The following is a 17,611-nucleotide window of genomic DNA, read 5'->3' on the forward strand; positions in this document are numbered from 1 at the left end:
CCGACCGCCCCCCGCTGAGTTATTCCGGAAAAACTGGTTTTCCGGGAATAACTCAGCGGGGAGCGGTCGGATCGGGTCGAGGTGTTGAGCAAAAAGTTGCGCAAGCTCAAGACGCATCCAACGATATGCCGGGCATGAGAATCGGACAAAAACTCAGGAAGTTATCGCCGATTTTCCACGGGAATGCTGCTGGCGGGACAGCATTCCCGTGGAAAATCGGCGATAACTTCCTGAGTTTTTGTCCGATTCTTATGCCCGGCATATCGTTGGATGCGTCTTGAGCTTGCGCAACTTTTTGCTGAACACCCCGACCCGATCCGACCGCTCCCCGCTGAGTTATTCCCGAAAAACCAGTTTTCGCTGGAATGCTGCTGGCGGGACAGCATTCCCGTGGAAAATCGGCGATAACTTCCTGAGTTTTTGTCCGATTCTTATGTCCGGCATATCGTTGGATGCGTCTTGAGCTTGCGCAACTTTTTGCTGAACACCCCGACCCGATCCGACCGCTCCCCGCTGAGTTATTCCGGAAAAACTGGTTTTCCGGGAATAACTCAGCGGGGAGCGGTCGGATCGGGTCGGGGTGTTCAGCAAAAAGTTGCGCAAGCTCAAGACGCATCCAACGATATGCCGGGCATAAAAATCGGACAAAAACTCAGGAAGTTATCGCCGATTTTCCACGGGAATGCTGCTGGCGGGACAGCATTCCCGTGGAAAATCGGCGATAACTTCCTGAGTTTTTGTCCGATTCTTATGCCCGGCATATCGTTGGATGCGTCTTGAGCTTGCGCAACTTTTTGCTGAACACCCCGACCCGATCCGACCGCTCCCCGCTGAGTTATTCCCGAAAAACCAGTTTTCGCTGGAATGCTGCTGGCGGGACAGCATTCCCGTGGAAAATCGGCGATAACTTCCTGAGTTTTTGTCCGATTCTTATGTCCGGCATATCGTTGGATGCGTCTTGAGCTCGCGCAACTTTTTGCTGAACACCCCGACCCGATCCGACCGCCCCCCGCTGAGTTATTCCGGAAAAACTGGTTTTCCGGGAATAACTCAGCGGGGGGCGGTCGGATCGGGTCGGGGTGTTCAGCAAAAAGTTGCGCGAGCTCAAGACGCATCCAACGATATGCCGGACATAAGAATCGGACAAAAACTCAGGAAGTTATCGCCGATTTTCCACGGGAATGCTGTCCCGCCAGCAGCATTCCCGTGGAAAATCGGCGATAACTTCCTGAGTTTTTGTCCGATTCTTATGCCCGGCATATCGTTGGATGCGTCTTGAGCTTGCGCAACTTTTTGCTGAACACCCCGACCCGATCCGACCGCCCCCCGCTGAGTTATTCCCGGAAAACCAGTTTTTCCGGAATAACTCAGCGGGGGGCGGTCGGATCGGGTCGGGGTGTTCAGCAAAAAGTTGCGCGAGCTCAAGACGCATCCAACGATATGCCGGACATAAGAATCGGACAAAAACTCAGGAAGTTATCGCCGATTTTCCACGGGAATGCTGTCCCGCCAGCAGCATTCCAGCGAAAACTGGTTTTTCGGGAATAACTCAGCGGGGAGCGGTCGGATCGGGTCGGGGTGTTCAGCAAAAAGTTGCGCAAGCTCAAGACGCATCCAACGATATGCCGGGCATAAGAATCGGACAAAAACTCAGGAAGTTATCGCCGATTTTCCACGGGAATGCTGTCCCGCCAGCAGCATTCCCGTGGAAAATCGGCGATAACTTCCTGAGTTTTTGTCCGATTTTTATGCCCGGCATATCGTTGGATGCGTCTTGAGCTTGCGCAACTTTTTGCTGAACACCCCGACCCGATCCGACCGCTCCCCGCTGAGTTATTCCCGGAAAACCAGTTTTTCCGGAATAACTCAGCGATGAGCGGTCGGATCGGGTCGGGGTGTTCAGCAAAAAGTTGCGCAAGCTCAAGACGCATCCAACGATATGCCGGACATAAGAATCGGACAAAAACTCAGGAAGTTATCGCCGATTTTCCACGGGAATGCTGTCCCGCCAGCAGCATTCCAGCGAAAACTGGTTTTTTCGGGAATAACTCAGCGGGGGGCGGTCGGATCGGGTCGGGGTGTTCAGCAAAAAGTTGCGCAAGCTCAAGACGCATCCAACGATATGCCGGACATAAGAATCGGATAAAAACTCAGGAAGTTATCGCCGATTCAAATTTGTGAAAAGTTTCAAAATTTTGAAACTTTTCAAAATTTTGAAACATTTCAAAATTTTGAAACTTTTCACAAATTTGAATCGGCGATAACTTCCTGAGTTTTTGTCCGATTCTTATGTCCGGCATATCGTTGGATGCGTCTTGAGCTCGCGCAACTTTTTGCTGAACACCCCGACCCGATCCGACCGCCCCCCGCTGAGTTATTCCGGAAAAACTGGTTTTCCGGGAATAACTCAGCGGGGAGCGGTCGGATCGGGTCGGGGTGTTCAGCAAAAAGTTGCGCAAGCTCAAGACGCATCCAACGATATGCCGGGCATAAGAATCGGACAAAAACTCAGGAAGTTATCGCCGATTTTCCACGGGAATGCTGTCCCGCCAGCAGCATTCCCGTGGAAAATCGGCGATAACTTCCTGAGTTTTTGTCCGATTCTTATGCCCGGCATATCGTTGGATGCGTCTTGAGCTTGCGCAACTTTTTGCTGAACACCCCGACCCGATCCGACCGCTCCCCGCTGAGTTATTCCCGAAAAACCAGTTTTCGCTGGAATGCTGCTGGCGGGACAGCATTCCCGTGGAAAATCGGCGATAACTTCCTGAGTTTTTGTCCGATTCTTATGTCCGGCATATCGTTGGATGCGTCTTGAGCTCGCGCAACTTTTTGCTGAACACCCCGACCCGATCCGACCGCCCCCCGCTGAGTTATTCCGGAAAAACTGGTTTTCCGGGAATAACTCAGCGGGGGGCGGTCGGATCGGGTCGGGGTGTTCAGCAAAAAGTTGCGCAAGCTCAAGACGCATCCAACGATATGCCGGGCATAAGAATCGGACAAAAACTCAGGAAGTTACCGCCGATTCAAATTTGTGAAAAGTTTCAAAATTTTGAAACTTTTCAAAATTTTGAAACATTTCAAAATTTTGAAACTTTTCACAAATTTGAATCGGCGATAACTTCCTGAGTTTTTGTCCGATTCTTATGTCCGGCATATCGTTGGATGCGTCTTGAGCTCGCGCAACTTTTTGCTGAACACCCCGACCCGATCCGACCGCCCCCCGCTGAGTTATTCCGGAAAAACTGGTTTTCCGGGAATAACTCAGCGGGGGGCGGTCGGATCGGGTCGGGGTGTTCAGCAAAAAGTTGCGCAAGCTCAAGACGCATCCAACGATATGCCGGGCATAAGAATCGGACAAAAACTCAGGAAGTTATCGCCGATTTTCCACGGGAATGCTGCTGGCGGGACAGCATTCCCGTGGAAAATCGGCGATAACTTCCTGAGTTTTTGTCCGATTCTTATGTCCGGCATATCGTTGGATGCGTCTTGAGCTCGCGCAACTTTTTGCTGAACACCCCGACCCGATCCGACCGCCCCCCGCTGAGTTATTCCGGAAAAACTGGTTTTCCGGGAATAACTCAGCGGGGGGCGGTCGGATCGGGTCGGGGTGTTCAGCAAAAAGTTGCGCAAGCTCAAGACGCATCCAACGATATGCCGGACATAAGAATCGGATAAAAACTCAGGAAGTTATCGCCGATTCAAATTTGTGAAAAGTTTCAAAATTTTGAAACTTTTCAAAATTTTGAAACATTTCAAAATTTTGAAACTTTTCACAAATTTGAATCGGCGATAACTTCCTGAGTTTTTGTCCGATTCTTATGTCCGGCATATCGTTGGATGCGTCTTGAGCTCGCGCAACTTTTTGCTGAACACCCCGACCCGATCCGACCGCCCCCCGCTGAGTTATTCCGGAAAAACTGGTTTTCCGGGAATAACTCAGCGGGGGGCGGTCGGATCGGGTCGGGGTGTTCAGCAAAAAGTTGCGCAAGCTCAAGACGCATCCAACGATATGCCGGGCATAAGAATCGGACAAAAACTCAGGAAGTTATCGCCGATTTTCCACGGGAATGCTGCTGGCGGGACAGCATTCCCGTGGAAAATCGGCGATAACTTCCTGAGTTTTTGTCCGATTCTTATGCCCGGCATATCGTTGGATGCGTCTTGAGCTTGCGCAACTTTTTGCTGAACACCCCGACCCGATCCGACCGCTCCCCGCTGAGTTATTCCCGAAAAACCAGTTTTCGCTGGAATGCTGCTGGCGGGACAGCATTCCCGTGGAAAATCGGCGATAACTTCCTGAGTTTTTGTCCGATTCTTATGTCCGGCATATCGTTGGATGCGTCTTGAGCTCGCGCAACTTTTTGCTGAACACCCCGACCCGATCCGACCGCCCCCCGCTGAGTTATTCCGGAAAAACTGGTTTTCCGGGAATAACTCAGCGGGGGGCGGTCGGATCGGGTCGGGGTGTTCAGCAAAAAGTTGCGCAAGCTCAAGACGCATCCAACGATATGCCGGGCATAAGAATCGGACAAAAACTCAGGAAGTTACCGCCGATTCAAATTTGTGAAAAGTTTCAAAATTTTGAAACTTTTCAAAATTTTGAAACATTTCAAAATTTTGAAACTTTTCACAAATTTGAATCGGCGATAACTTCCTGAGTTTTTGTCCGATTCTTATGTCCGGCATATCGTTGGATGCGTCTTGAGCTCGCGCAACTTTTTGCTGAACACCCCGACCCGATCCGACCGCCCCCCGCTGAGTTATTCCGGAAAAACTGGTTTTCCGGGAATAACTCAGCGGGGGGCGGTCGGATCGGGTCGGGGTGTTCAGCAAAAAGTTGCGCAAGCTCAAGACGCATCCAACGATATGCCGGGCATAAGAATCGGACAAAAACTCAGGAAGTTATCGCCGATTTTCCACGGGAATGCTGCTGGCGGGACAGCATTCCCGTGGAAAATCGGCGATAACTTCCTGAGTTTTTGTCCGATTCTTATGCCCGGCATATCGTTGGATGCGTCTTGAGCTTGCGCAACTTTTTGCTGAACACCCCGACCCGATCCGACCGCTCCCCGCTGAGTTATTCCCGAAAAACCAGTTTTCGCTGGAATGCTGCTGGCGGGACAGCATTCCCGTGGAAAATCGGCGATAACTTCCTGAGTTTTTGTCCGATTCTTATGTCCGGCATATCGTTGGATGCGTCTTGAGCTCGCGCAACTTTTTGCTGAACACCCCGACCCGATCCGACCGCTCCCCGCTGAGTTATTCCGGAAAAACTGGTTTTCCGGGAATAACTCAGCGGGGAGCGGTCGGATCGGGTCGGGGTGTTCAGCAAAAAGTTGCGCAAGCTCAAGACGCATCCAACGATATGCCGGACATAAGAATCGGATAAAAACTCAGGAAGTTATCGCCGATTCAAATTTGTGAAAAGTTTCAAAATTTTGAAACTTTTCAAAATTTTGAAACATTTCAAAATTTTGAAACTTTTCACAAATTTGAATCGGCGATAACTTCCTGAGTTTTTGTCCGATTCTTATGCCCGGCATATCGTTGGATGCGTCTTGAGCTTGCGCAACTTTTTGCTGAACACCGCGACCCGATCCGACCGCCCCCCGCTGAGTTATTCCGGAAAAACTGGTTTTCCGGGAATAACTCAGCGGGGAGCGGTCGGATCGGGTCGGGGTGTTCAGCAAAAAGTTGCGCAAGCTCAAGACGCATCCAACGATATGCCGGGCATAAGAATCGGACAAAAACTCAGGAAGTTATCGCCGATTTTCCACGGGAATGCTGCTGGCGGGACAGCATTCCCGTGGAAAATCGGCGATAACTTCCTGAGTTTTTGTCCGATTCTTATGCCCGGCATATCGTTGGATGCGTCTTGAGCTTGCGCAACTTTTTGCTGAACACCCCGACCCGATCCGACCGCTCCCCGCTGAGTTATTCCCGAAAAACCAGTTTTCGCTGGAATGCTGCTGGCGGGACAGCATTCCCGTGGAAAATCGGCGATAACTTCCTGAGTTTTTGTCCGATTCTTATGTCCGGCATATCGTTGGATGCGTCTTGAGCTCGCGCAACTTTTTGCTGAACACCCCGACCCGATCCGACCGCCCCCCGCTGAGTTATTCCGGAAAAACTGGTTTTCCGGGAATAACTCAGCGGGGGGCGGTCGGATCGGGTCGGGGTGTTCAGCAAAAAGTTGCGCAAGCTCAAGACGCATCCAACGATATGCCGGACATAAGAATCGGATAAAAACTCAGGAAGTTATCGCCGATTCAAATTTGTGAAAAGTTTCAAAATTTTGAAACTTTTCAAAATTTTGAAACATTTCAAAATTTTGAAACTTTTCACAAATTTGAATCGGCGATAACTTCCTGAGTTTTTGTCCGATTCTTATGTCCGGCATATCGTTGGATGCGTCTTGAGCTCGCGCAACTTTTTGCTGAACACCCCGACCCGATCCGACCGCCCCCCGCTGAGTTATTCCGGAAAAACTGGTTTTCCGGGAATAACTCAGCGGGGAGCGGTCGGATCGGGTCGGGGTGTTCAGCAAAAAGTTGCGCAAGCTCAAGACGCATCCAACGATATGCCGGGCATAAGAATCGGACAAAAACTCAGGAAGTTATCGCCGATTTTCCACGGGAATGCTGCTGGCGGGACAGCATTCCCGTGGAAAATCGGCGATAACTTCCTGAGTTTTTGTCCGATTCTTATGCCCGGCATATCGTTGGATGCGTCTTGAGCTTGCGCAACTTTTTGCTGAACACCCCGACCCGATCCGACCGCTCCCCGCTGAGTTATTCCCGAAAAACCAGTTTTCGCTGGAATGCTGCTGGCGGGACAGCATTCCCGTGGAAAATCGGCGATAACTTCCTGAGTTTTTGTCCGATTCTTATGTCCGGCATATCGTTGGATGCGTCTTGAGCTCGCGCAACTTTTTGCTGAACACCCCGACCCGATCCGACCGCCCCCCGCTGAGTTATTCCGGAAAAACTGGTTTTCCGGGAATAACTCAGCGGGGGGCGGTCGGATCGGGTCGGGGTGTTCAGCAAAAAGTTGCGCAAGCTCAAGACGCATCCAACGATATGCCGGACATAAGAATCGGATAAAAACTCAGGAAGTTATCGCCGATTCAAATTTGTGAAAAGTTTCAAAATTTTGAAACTTTTCAAAATTTTGAAACATTTCAAAATTTTGAAACTTTTCACAAATTTGAATCGGCGATAACTTCCTGAGTTTTTGTCCGATTCTTATGTCCGGCATATCGTTGGATGCGTCTTGAGCTCGCGCAACTTTTTGCTGAACACCCCGACCCGATCCGACCGCCCCCCGCTGAGTTATTCCGGAAAAACTGGTTTTCCGGGAATAACTCAGCGGGGGGCGGTCGGATCGGGTCGGGGTGTTCAGCAAAAAGTTGCGCAAGCTCAAGACGCATCCAACGATATGCCGGGCATAAGAATCGGACAAAAACTCAGGAAGTTATCGCCGATTTTCCACGGGAATGCTGCTGGCGGGACAGCATTCCCGTGGAAAATCGGCGATAACTTCCTGAGTTTTTGTCCGATTCTTATGCCCGGCATATCGTTGGATGCGTCTTGAGCTTGCGCAACTTTTTGCTGAACACCCCGACCCGATCCGACCGCTCCCCGCTGAGTTATTCCCGAAAAAACCAGTTTTCGCTGGAATGCTGCTGGCGGGACAGCATTCCCGTGGAAAATCGGCGATAACTTCCTGAGTTTTTGTCCGATTCTTATGTCCGGCATATCGTTGGATGCGTCTTGAGCTCGCGCAACTTTTTGCTGAACACCCCGACCCGATCCGACCGCCCCCCGCTGAGTTATTCCGGAAAAACTGGTTTTCCGGGAATAACTCAGCGGGGGCGGTCGGATCGGGTCGGGGTGTTCAGCAAAAAGTTGCGCAAGCTCAAGACGCATCCAACGATATGCCGGGCATAAGAATCGGATAAAAACTCAGGAAGTTATCGCCGATTCAAATTTGTGAAAAGTTTCAAAATTTTGAAACTTTTCAAAATTTTGAAACATTTCAAAATTTTGAAACTTTTCACAAATTTGAATCGGCGATAACTTCCTGAGTTTTTATCCGATTCTTATGTCCGGCATATCGTTGGATGCGTCTTGAGCTTGCGCAACTTTTTGCTGAACACCCCGACCCGATCCGACCGCCCCCCGCTGAGTTATTCCGGAAAAACTGGTTTTCCGGGAATAACTCAGCGGGGAGCGGTCGGATCGGGTCGGGGTGTTCAGCAAAAAGTTGCGCAAGCTCAAGACGCATCCAACGATATGCCGGGCATAAGAATCGGACAAAAACTCAGGAAGTTATCGCCGATTTTCCACGGGAATGCTGCTGGCGGGACAGCATTCCCGTGGAAAATTGGCGATTACTTCCTGAGTTTTTGTCCGATTCTTATGCCCGGCATATCGTTGGATGCGTCTTGAGCTTGCGCAACTTTTTGCTGAACACCCCGACCCGATCCGACCGCTCCCCGCTGAGTTATTCCCGAAAAACCAGTTTTCGCTGGAATGCTGCTGGCGGGACAGCATTCCCGTGGAAAATCGGCGATAACTTCCTGAGTTTTTGTCCGATTCTTATGTCCGGCATATCGTTGGATGCGTCTTGAGCTTGCGCAACTTTTTGCTGAACACCGCGACCCGATCCGACCGCCCCCCGCTGAGTTATTCCGGAAAAACTGGTTTTCCGGGAATAACTCAGCGGGGAGCGGTCGGATCGGGTCGGGGTGTTCAGCAAAAAGTTGCGCAAGCTCAAGACGCATCCAACGATATGCCGGGCATAAGAATCGGACAAAAACTCAGGAAGTTATCGCCGATTTTCCACGGGAATGCTGCTGGCGGGACAGCATTCCCGTGGAAAATCGGCGATAACTTCCTGAGTTTTTGTCCGATTCTTATGCCCGGCATATCGTTGGATGCGTCTTGAGCTTGCGCAACTTTTTGCTGAACACCCCGACCCGATCCGACCGCTCCCCGCTGAGTTATTCCCGAAAAACCAGTTTTCGCTGGAATGCTGCTGGCGGGACAGCATTCCCGTGGAAAATCGGCGATAACTTCCTGAGTTTTTGTCCGATTCTTATGTCCGGCATATCGTTGGATGCGTCTTGAGCTCGCGCAACTTTTTGCTGAACACCCCGACCCGATCCGACCGCCCCCCGCTGAGTTATTCCGGAAAAACTGGTTTTCCGGGAATAACTCAGCGGGGGGCGGTCGGATCGGGTCGGGGTGTTCAGCAAAAAGTTGCGCAAGCTCAAGACGCATCCAACGATATGCCGGACATAAGAATCGGATAAAAACTCAGGAAGTTATCGCCGATTCAAATTTGTGAAAAGTTTCAAAATTTTGAAACTTTTCAAAATTTTGAAACATTTCAAAATTTTGAAACTTTTCACAAATTTGAATCGGCGATAACTTCCTGAGTTTTTGTCCGATTCTTATGTCCGGCATATCGTTGGATGCGTCTTGAGCTCGCGCAACTTTTTGCTGAACACCCCGACCCGATCCGACCGCCCCCCGCTGAGTTATTCCGGAAAAACTGGTTTTCCGGGAATAACTCAGCGGGGAGCGGTCGGATCGGGTCGGGGTGTTCAGCAAATTTTGAACCAGTTTTTCCGGAATAACTCAGCGGGGAGCGGTCGGATCGGGTCGGGGTGTTCAGCAAAAAGTTGCGCGAGCTCAAGACGCATCCAACGATATGCCGGACATAAGAATCGGACAAAAACTCAGGAAGTTATCGCCGATTTTCCACGGGAATGCTGTCCCGCCAGCAGCATTCCAGCGAAAACTGGTTTTCCGGGAATAACTCAGCGGGGGGCGGTCGGATCGGGTCGGGGTGTTCAGCAAAAAGTTGCGCAAGCTCAAGACGCATCCAACGATATGCCGGACATAAGAATCGGATAAAAACTCAGGAAGTTATCGCCGATTCAAATTTGTGAAAAGTTTCAAAATTTTGAAACTTTTCAAAATTTTGAAACATTTCAAAATTTTGAAACTTTTCACAAATTTGAATCGGCGATAACTTCCTGAGTTTTTGTCCGATTCTTATGTCCGGCATATCGTTGGATGCGTCTTGAGCTCGCGCAACTTTTTGCTGAACACCCCGACCCGATCCGACCGCCCCCCGCTGAGTTATTCCGGAAAAACTGGTTTTCCGGGAATAACTCAGCGGGGAGCGGTCGGATCGGGTCGGGGTGTTCAGCAAAAAGTTGCGCAAGCTCAAGACGCATCCAACGATATGCCGGGCATAAGAATCGGACAAAAACTCAGGAAGTTATCGCCGATTTTCCACGGGAATGCTGCTGGCGGGACAGCATTCCCGTGGAAAATCGGCGATAACTTCCTGAGTTTTTGTCCGATTCTTATGCCCGGCATATCGTTGGATGCGTCTTGAGCTTGCGCAACTTTTTGCTGAACACCCCGACCCGATCCGACCGCTCCCCGCTGAGTTATTCCCGAAAAACCAGTTTTCGCTGGAATGCTGCTGGCGGGACAGCATTCCCGTGGAAAATCGGCGATAACTTCCTGAGTTTTTGTCCGATTCTTATGTCCGGCATATCGTTGGATGCGTCTTGAGCTCGCGCAACTTTTTGCTGAACACCCCGACCCGATCCGACCGCCCCCCGCTGAGTTATTCCGGAAAAACTGGTTTTCCGGGAATAACTCAGCGGGGGGCGGTCGGATCGGGTCGGGGTGTTCAGCAAAAAGTTGCGCAAGCTCAAGACGCATCCAACGATATGCCGGACATAAGAATCGGATAAAAACTCAGGAAGTTATCGCCGATTCAAATTTGTGAAAAGTTTCAAAATTTTGAAACTTTTCAAAATTTTGAAACATTTCAAAATTTTGAAACTTTTCACAAATTTGAATCGGCGATAACTTCCTGAGTTTTTGTCCGATTCTTATGTCCGGCATATCGTTGGATGCGTCTTGAGCTCGCGCAACTTTTTGCTGAACACCCCGACCCGATCCGACCGCCCCCCGCTGAGTTATTCCGGAAAAACTGGTTTTCCGGGAATAACTCAGCGGGGGGCGGTCGGATCGGGTCGGGGTGTTCAGCAAAAAGTTGCGCAAGCTCAAGACGCATCCAACGATATGCCGGGCATAAGAATCGGACAAAAACTCAGGAAGTTATCGCCGATTTTCCACGGGAATGCTGCTGGCGGGACAGCATTCCCGTGGAAAATCGGCGATAACTTCCTGAGTTTTTGTCCGATTCTTATGCCCGGCATATCGTTGGATGCGTCTTGAGCTTGCGCAACTTTTTGCTGAACACCCCGACCCGATCCGACCGCTCCCCGCTGAGTTATTCCCGAAAAACCAGTTTTCGCTGGAATGCTGCTGGCGGGACAGCATTCCCGTGGAAAATCGGCGATAACTTCCTGAGTTTTTGTCCGATTCTTATGTCCGGCATATCGTTGGATGCGTCTTGAGCTCGCGCAACTTTTTGCTGAACACCCCGACCCGATCCGACCGCCCCCCGCTGAGTTATTCCGGAAAAACTGGTTTTCCGGGAATAACTCAGCGGGGGGCGGTCGGATCGGGTCGGGGTGTTCAGCAAAAAGTTGCGCAAGCTCAAGACGCATCCAACGATATGCCGGGCATAAGAATCGGATAAAAACTCAGGAAGTTATCGCCGATTCAAATTTGTGAAAAGTTTCAAAATTTTGAAACTTTTCAAAATTTTGAAACATTTCAAAATTTTGAAACTTTTCACAAATTTGAATCGGCGATAACTCCCTGAGTTGTTATCCGATTCTTATGTCCGGCATATCGTTGGATGCGTCTTGAGCTTGCGCAACTTTTTGCTGAACACCCCGACCCGATCCGACCGCCCCCCGCTGAGTTATTCCGGAAAAACTGGTTTTCCGGGAATAACTCAGCGGGGAGCGGTCGGATCGGGTCGGGGTGTTCAGCAAAAAGTTGCGCAAGCTCAAGACGCATCCAACGATATGCCGGGCATAAGAATCGGACAAAAACTCAGGAAGTTATCGCCGATTTTCCACGGGAATGCTGCTGGCGGGACAGCATTCCCGTGGAAAATTGGCGATTACTTCCTGAGTTTTTGTCCGATTCTTATGCCCGGCATATCGTTGGATGCGTCTTGAGCTTGCGCAACTTTTTGCTGAACACCCCGACCCGATCCGACCGCTCCCCGCTGAGTTATTCCCGAAAAACCAGTTTTCGCTGGAATGCTGCTGGCGGGACAGCATTCCCGTGGAAAATCGGCGATAACTTCCTGAGTTTTTGTCCGATTCTTATGTCCGGCATATCGTTGGATGCGTCTTGAGCTTGCGCAACTTTTTGCTGAACACCGCGACCCGATCCGACCGCCCCCCGCTGAGTTATTCCGGAAAAACTGGTTTTCCGGGAATAACTCAGCGGGGAGCGGTCGGATCGGGTCGGGGTGTTCAGCAAAAAGTTGCGCAAGCTCAAGACGCATCCAACGATATGCCGGGCATAAGAATCGGACAAAAACTCAGGAAGTTATCGCCGATTTTCCACGGGAATGCTGCTGGCGGGACAGCATTCCCGTGGAAAATCGGCGATAACTTCCTGAGTTTTTGTCCGATTCTTATGCCCGGCATATCGTTGGATGCGTCTTGAGCTTGCGCAACTTTTTGCTGAACACCCCGACCCGATCCGACCGCTCCCCGCTGAGTTATTCCCGAAAAACCAGTTTTCGCTGGAATGCTGCTGGCGGGACAGCATTCCCGTGGAAAATCGGCGATAACTTCCTGAGTTTTTGTCCGATTCTTATGTCCGGCATATCGTTGGATGCGTCTTGAGCTCGCGCAACTTTTTGCTGAACACCCCGACCCGATCCGACCGCCCCCCGCTGAGTTATTCCGGAAAAACTGGTTTTCCGGGAATAACTCAGCGGGGGGCGGTCGGATTGGGTCGGGGTGTTCAGCAAAAAGTTGCGCAAGCTCAAGACGCATCCAACGATATGCCGGACATAAGAATCGGATAAAAACTCAGGAAGTTATCGCCGATTCAAATTTGTGAAAAGTTTCAAAATTTTGAAACTTTTCAAAATTTTGAAACATTTCAAAATTTTGAAACTTTTCACAAATTTGAATCGGCGATAACTTCCTGAGTTTTTGTCCGATTCTTATGTCCGGCATATCGTTGGATGCGTCTTGAGCTCGCGCAACTTTTTGCTGAACACCCCGACCCGATCCGACCGCCCCCCGCTGAGTTATTCCGGAAAAACTGGTTTTCCGGGAATAACTCAGCGGGGAGCGGTCGGATCGGGTCGGGGTGTTCAGCAAATTTTGAACCAGTTTTTCCGGAATAACTCAGCGGGGAGCGGTCGGATCGGGTCGGGGTGTTCAGCAAAAAGTTGCGCGAGCTCAAGACGCATCCAACGATATGCCGGACATAAGAATCGGACAAAAACTCAGGAAGTTATCGCCGATTTTCCACGGGAATGCTGTCCCGCCAGCAGCATTCCAGCGAAAACTGGTTTTCCGGGAATAACTCAGCGGGGGGCGGTCGGATCGGGTCGGGGTGTTCAGCAAAAAGTTGCGCAAGCTCAAGACGCATCCAACGATATGCCGGACATAAGAATCGGATAAAAACTCAGGAAGTTATCGCCGATTCAAATTTGTGAAAAGTTTCAAAATTTTGAAACTTTTCAAAATTTTGAAACATTTCAAAATTTTGAAACTTTTCACAAATTTGAATCGGCGATAACTTCCTGAGTTTTTGTCCGATTCTTATGTCCGGCATATCGTTGGATGCGTCTTGAGCTCGCGCAACTTTTTGCTGAACACCCCGACCCGATCCGACCGCCCCCCGCTGAGTTATTCCGGAAAAACTGGTTTTCCGGGAATAACTCAGCGGGGAGCGGTCGGATCGGGTCGGGGTGTTCAGCAAAAAGTTGCGCAAGCTCAAGACGCATCCAACGATATGCCGGGCATAAGAATCGGACAAAAACTCAGGAAGTTATCGCCGATTTTCCACGGGAATGCTGCTGGCGGGACAGCATTCCCGTGGAAAATCGGCGATAACTTCCTGAGTTTTTGTCCGATTCTTATGCCCGGCATATCGTTGGATGCGTCTTGAGCTTGCGCAACTTTTTGCTGAACACCCCGACCCGATCCGACCGCTCCCCGCTGAGTTATTCCCGAAAAACCAGTTTTCGCTGGAATGCTGCTGGCGGGACAGCATTCCCGTGGAAAATCGGCGATAACTTCCTGAGTTTTTGTCCGATTCTTATGTCCGGCATATCGTTGGATGCGTCTTGAGCTCGCGCAACTTTTTGCTGAACACCCCGACCCGATCCGACCGCCCCCCGCTGAGTTATTCCGGAAAAACTGGTTTTCCGGGAATAACTCAGCGGGGGGCGGTCGGATCGGGTCGGGGTGTTCAGCAAAAAGTTGCGCAAGCTCAAGACGCATCCAACGATATGCCGGACATAAGAATCGGATAAAAACTCAGGAAGTTATCGCCGATTCAAATTTGTGAAAAGTTTCAAAATTTTGAAACTTTTCAAAATTTTGAAACATTTCAAAATTTTGAAACTTTTCACAAATTTGAATCGGCGATAACTTCCTGAGTTTTTGTCCGATTCTTATGTCCGGCATATCGTTGGATGCGTCTTGAGCTCGCGCAACTTTTTGCTGAACACCCCGACCCGATCCGACCGCCCCCCGCTGAGTTATTCCGGAAAAACTGGTTTTCCGGGAATAACTCAGCGGGGGGCGGTCGGATCGGGTCGGGGTGTTCAGCAAAAAGTTGCGCAAGCTCAAGACGCATCCAACGATATGCCGGGCATAAGAATCGGACAAAAACTCAGGAAGTTATCGCCGATTTTCCACGGGAATGCTGCTGGCGGGACAGCATTCCCGTGGAAAATCGGCGATAACTTCCTGAGTTTTTGTCCGATTCTTATGCCCGGCATATCGTTGGATGCGTCTTGAGCTTGCGCAACTTTTTGCTGAACACCCCGACCCGATCCGACCGCTCCCCGCTGAGTTATTCCCGAAAAAACCAGTTTTCGCTGGAATGCTGCTGGCGGGACAGCATTCCCGTGGAAAATCGGCGATAACTTCCTGAGTTTTTGTCCGATTCTTATGTCCGGCATATCGTTGGATGCGTCTTGAGCTCGCGCAACTTTTTGCTGAACACCCCGACCCGATCCGACCGCCCCCCGCTGAGTTATTCCGGAAAAACTGGTTTTCCGGGAATAACTCAGCGGGGGGCGGTCGGATCGGGTCGGGGTGTTCAGCAAAAAGTTGCGCAAGCTCAAGACGCATCCAACGATATGCCGGGCATAAGAATCGGATAAAAACTCAGGAAGTTATCGCCGATTCAAATTTGTGAAAAGTTTCAAAATTTTGAAACTTTTCAAAATTTTGAAACATTTCAAAATTTTGAAACTTTTCACAAATTTGAATCGGCGATAACTTCCTGAGTTTTTGTCCGATTCTTATGTCCGGCATATCGTTGGATGCGTCTTGAGCTTGCGCAACTTTTTGCTGAACACCCCGACCCGATCCGACCGCCCCCCGCTGAGTTATTCCGGAAAAACTGGTTTTCCGGGAATAACTCAGCGGGGAGCGGTCGGATCGGGTCGGGGTGTTCAGCAAAAAGTTGCGCAAGCTCAAGACGCATCCAACGATATGCCGGGCATAAGAATCGGACAAAAACTCAGGAAGTTATCGCCGATTTTCCACGGGAATGCTGCTGGCGGGACAGCATTCCCGTGGAAAATTGGCGATTACTTCCTGAGTTTTTGTCCGATTCTTATGCCCGGCATATCGTTGGATGCGTCTTGAGCTTGCGCAACTTTTTGCTGAACACCCCGACCCGATCCGACCGCTCCCCGCTGAGTTATTCCCGAAAAACCAGTTTTCGCTGGAATGCTGCTGGCGGGACAGCATTCCCGTGGAAAATCGGCGATAACTTCCTGAGTTTTTGTCCGATTCTTATGTCCGGCATATCGTTGGATGCGTCTTGAGCTTGCGCAACTTTTTGCTGAACACCGCGACCCGATCCGACCGCCCCCCGCTGAGTTATTCCGGAAAAACTGGTTTTCCGGGAATAACTCAGCGGGGAGCGGTCGGATCGGGTCGGGGTGTTCAGCAAAAAGTTGCGCAAGCTCAAGACGCATCCAACGATATGCCGGGCATAAGAATCGGACAAAAACTCAGGAAGTTATCGCCGATTTTCCACGGGAATGCTGCTGGCGGGACAGCATTCCCGTGGAAAATCGGCGATAACTTCCTGAGTTTTTGTCCGATTCTTATGCCCGGCATATCGTTGGATGCGTCTTGAGCTTGCGCAACTTTTTGCTGAACACCCCGACCCGATCCGACCGCTCCCCGCTGAGTTATTCCCGAAAAACCAGTTTTCGCTGGAATGCTGCTGGCGGGACAGCATTCCCGTGGAAAATCGGCGATAACTTCCTGAGTTTTTGTCCGATTCTTATGTCCGGCATATCGTTGGATGCGTCTTGAGCTCGCGCAACTTTTTGCTGAACACCCCGACCCGATCCGACCGCCCCCCGCTGAGTTATTCCGGAAAAACTGGTTTTCCGGGAATAACTCAGCGGGGGGCGGTCGGATCGGGTCGGGGTGTTCAGCAAAAAGTTGCGCAAGCTCAAGACGCATCCAACGATATGCCGGACATAAGAATCGGATAAAAACTCAGGAAGTTATCGCCGATTCAAATTTGTGAAAAGTTTCAAAATTTTGAAACTTTTCAAAATTTTGAAACATTTCAAAATTTTGAAACTTTTCACAAATTTGAATCGGCGATAACTTCCTGAGTTTTTGTCCGATTCTTATGTCCGGCATATCGTTGGATGCGTCTTGAGCTCGCGCAACTTTTTGCTGAACACCCCGACCCGATCCGACCGCCCCCCGCTGAGTTATTCCGGAAAAACTGGTTTTCCGGGAATAACTCAGCGGGGAGCGGTCGGATCGGGTCGGGGTGTTCAGCAAAAAGTTGCGCAAGCTCAAGACGCATCCAACGATATGCCGGGCATAAGAATCGGACAAAAACTCAGGAAGTTATCGCCGATTTTCCACGGGAATGCTGCTGGCGGGACAGCATTCCCGTGGAAAATCGGCGATAACTTCCTGAGTTTTTGTCCGATTCTTATGCCCGGCATATCGTTGGATGCGTCTTGAGCTTGCGCAACTTTTTGCTGAACACCCCGACCCGATCCGACCGCTCCCCGCTGAGTTATTTCCGAAAAACCAGTTTTCGCTGGAATGCTGCTGGCGGGACAGCATTCCCGTGGAAAATCGGCGATAACTTCCTGAGTTTTTGTCCGATTCTTATGTCCGGCATATCGTTGGATGCGTCTTGAGCTCGCGCAACTTTTTGCTGAACACCCCGACCCGATCCGACCGCCCCCCGCTGAGTTATTCCCGGAAAACCAGTTTTTCCGGAATAACTCAGCGGGGGGCGGTCGGATCGGGTCGGGGTGTTCAGCAAAAAGTTGCGCAAGCTCAAGACGCATCCAACGATATGCCGGACATAAGAATCGGATAAAAACTCAGGAAGTTATCGCCGATTCAAATTTGTGAAAAGTTTCAAAATTTTGAAACTTTTCAAAATTTTGAAACATTTCA

The sequence above is a fragment of the Anopheles maculipalpis genome, chromosome 2RL (genome assembly GCF_943734695.1).
Source record: "Anopheles maculipalpis chromosome 2RL, idAnoMacuDA_375_x, whole genome shotgun sequence".
NCBI lineage: Eukaryota > Metazoa > Arthropoda > Insecta > Diptera > Culicidae > Anopheles > Anopheles maculipalpis.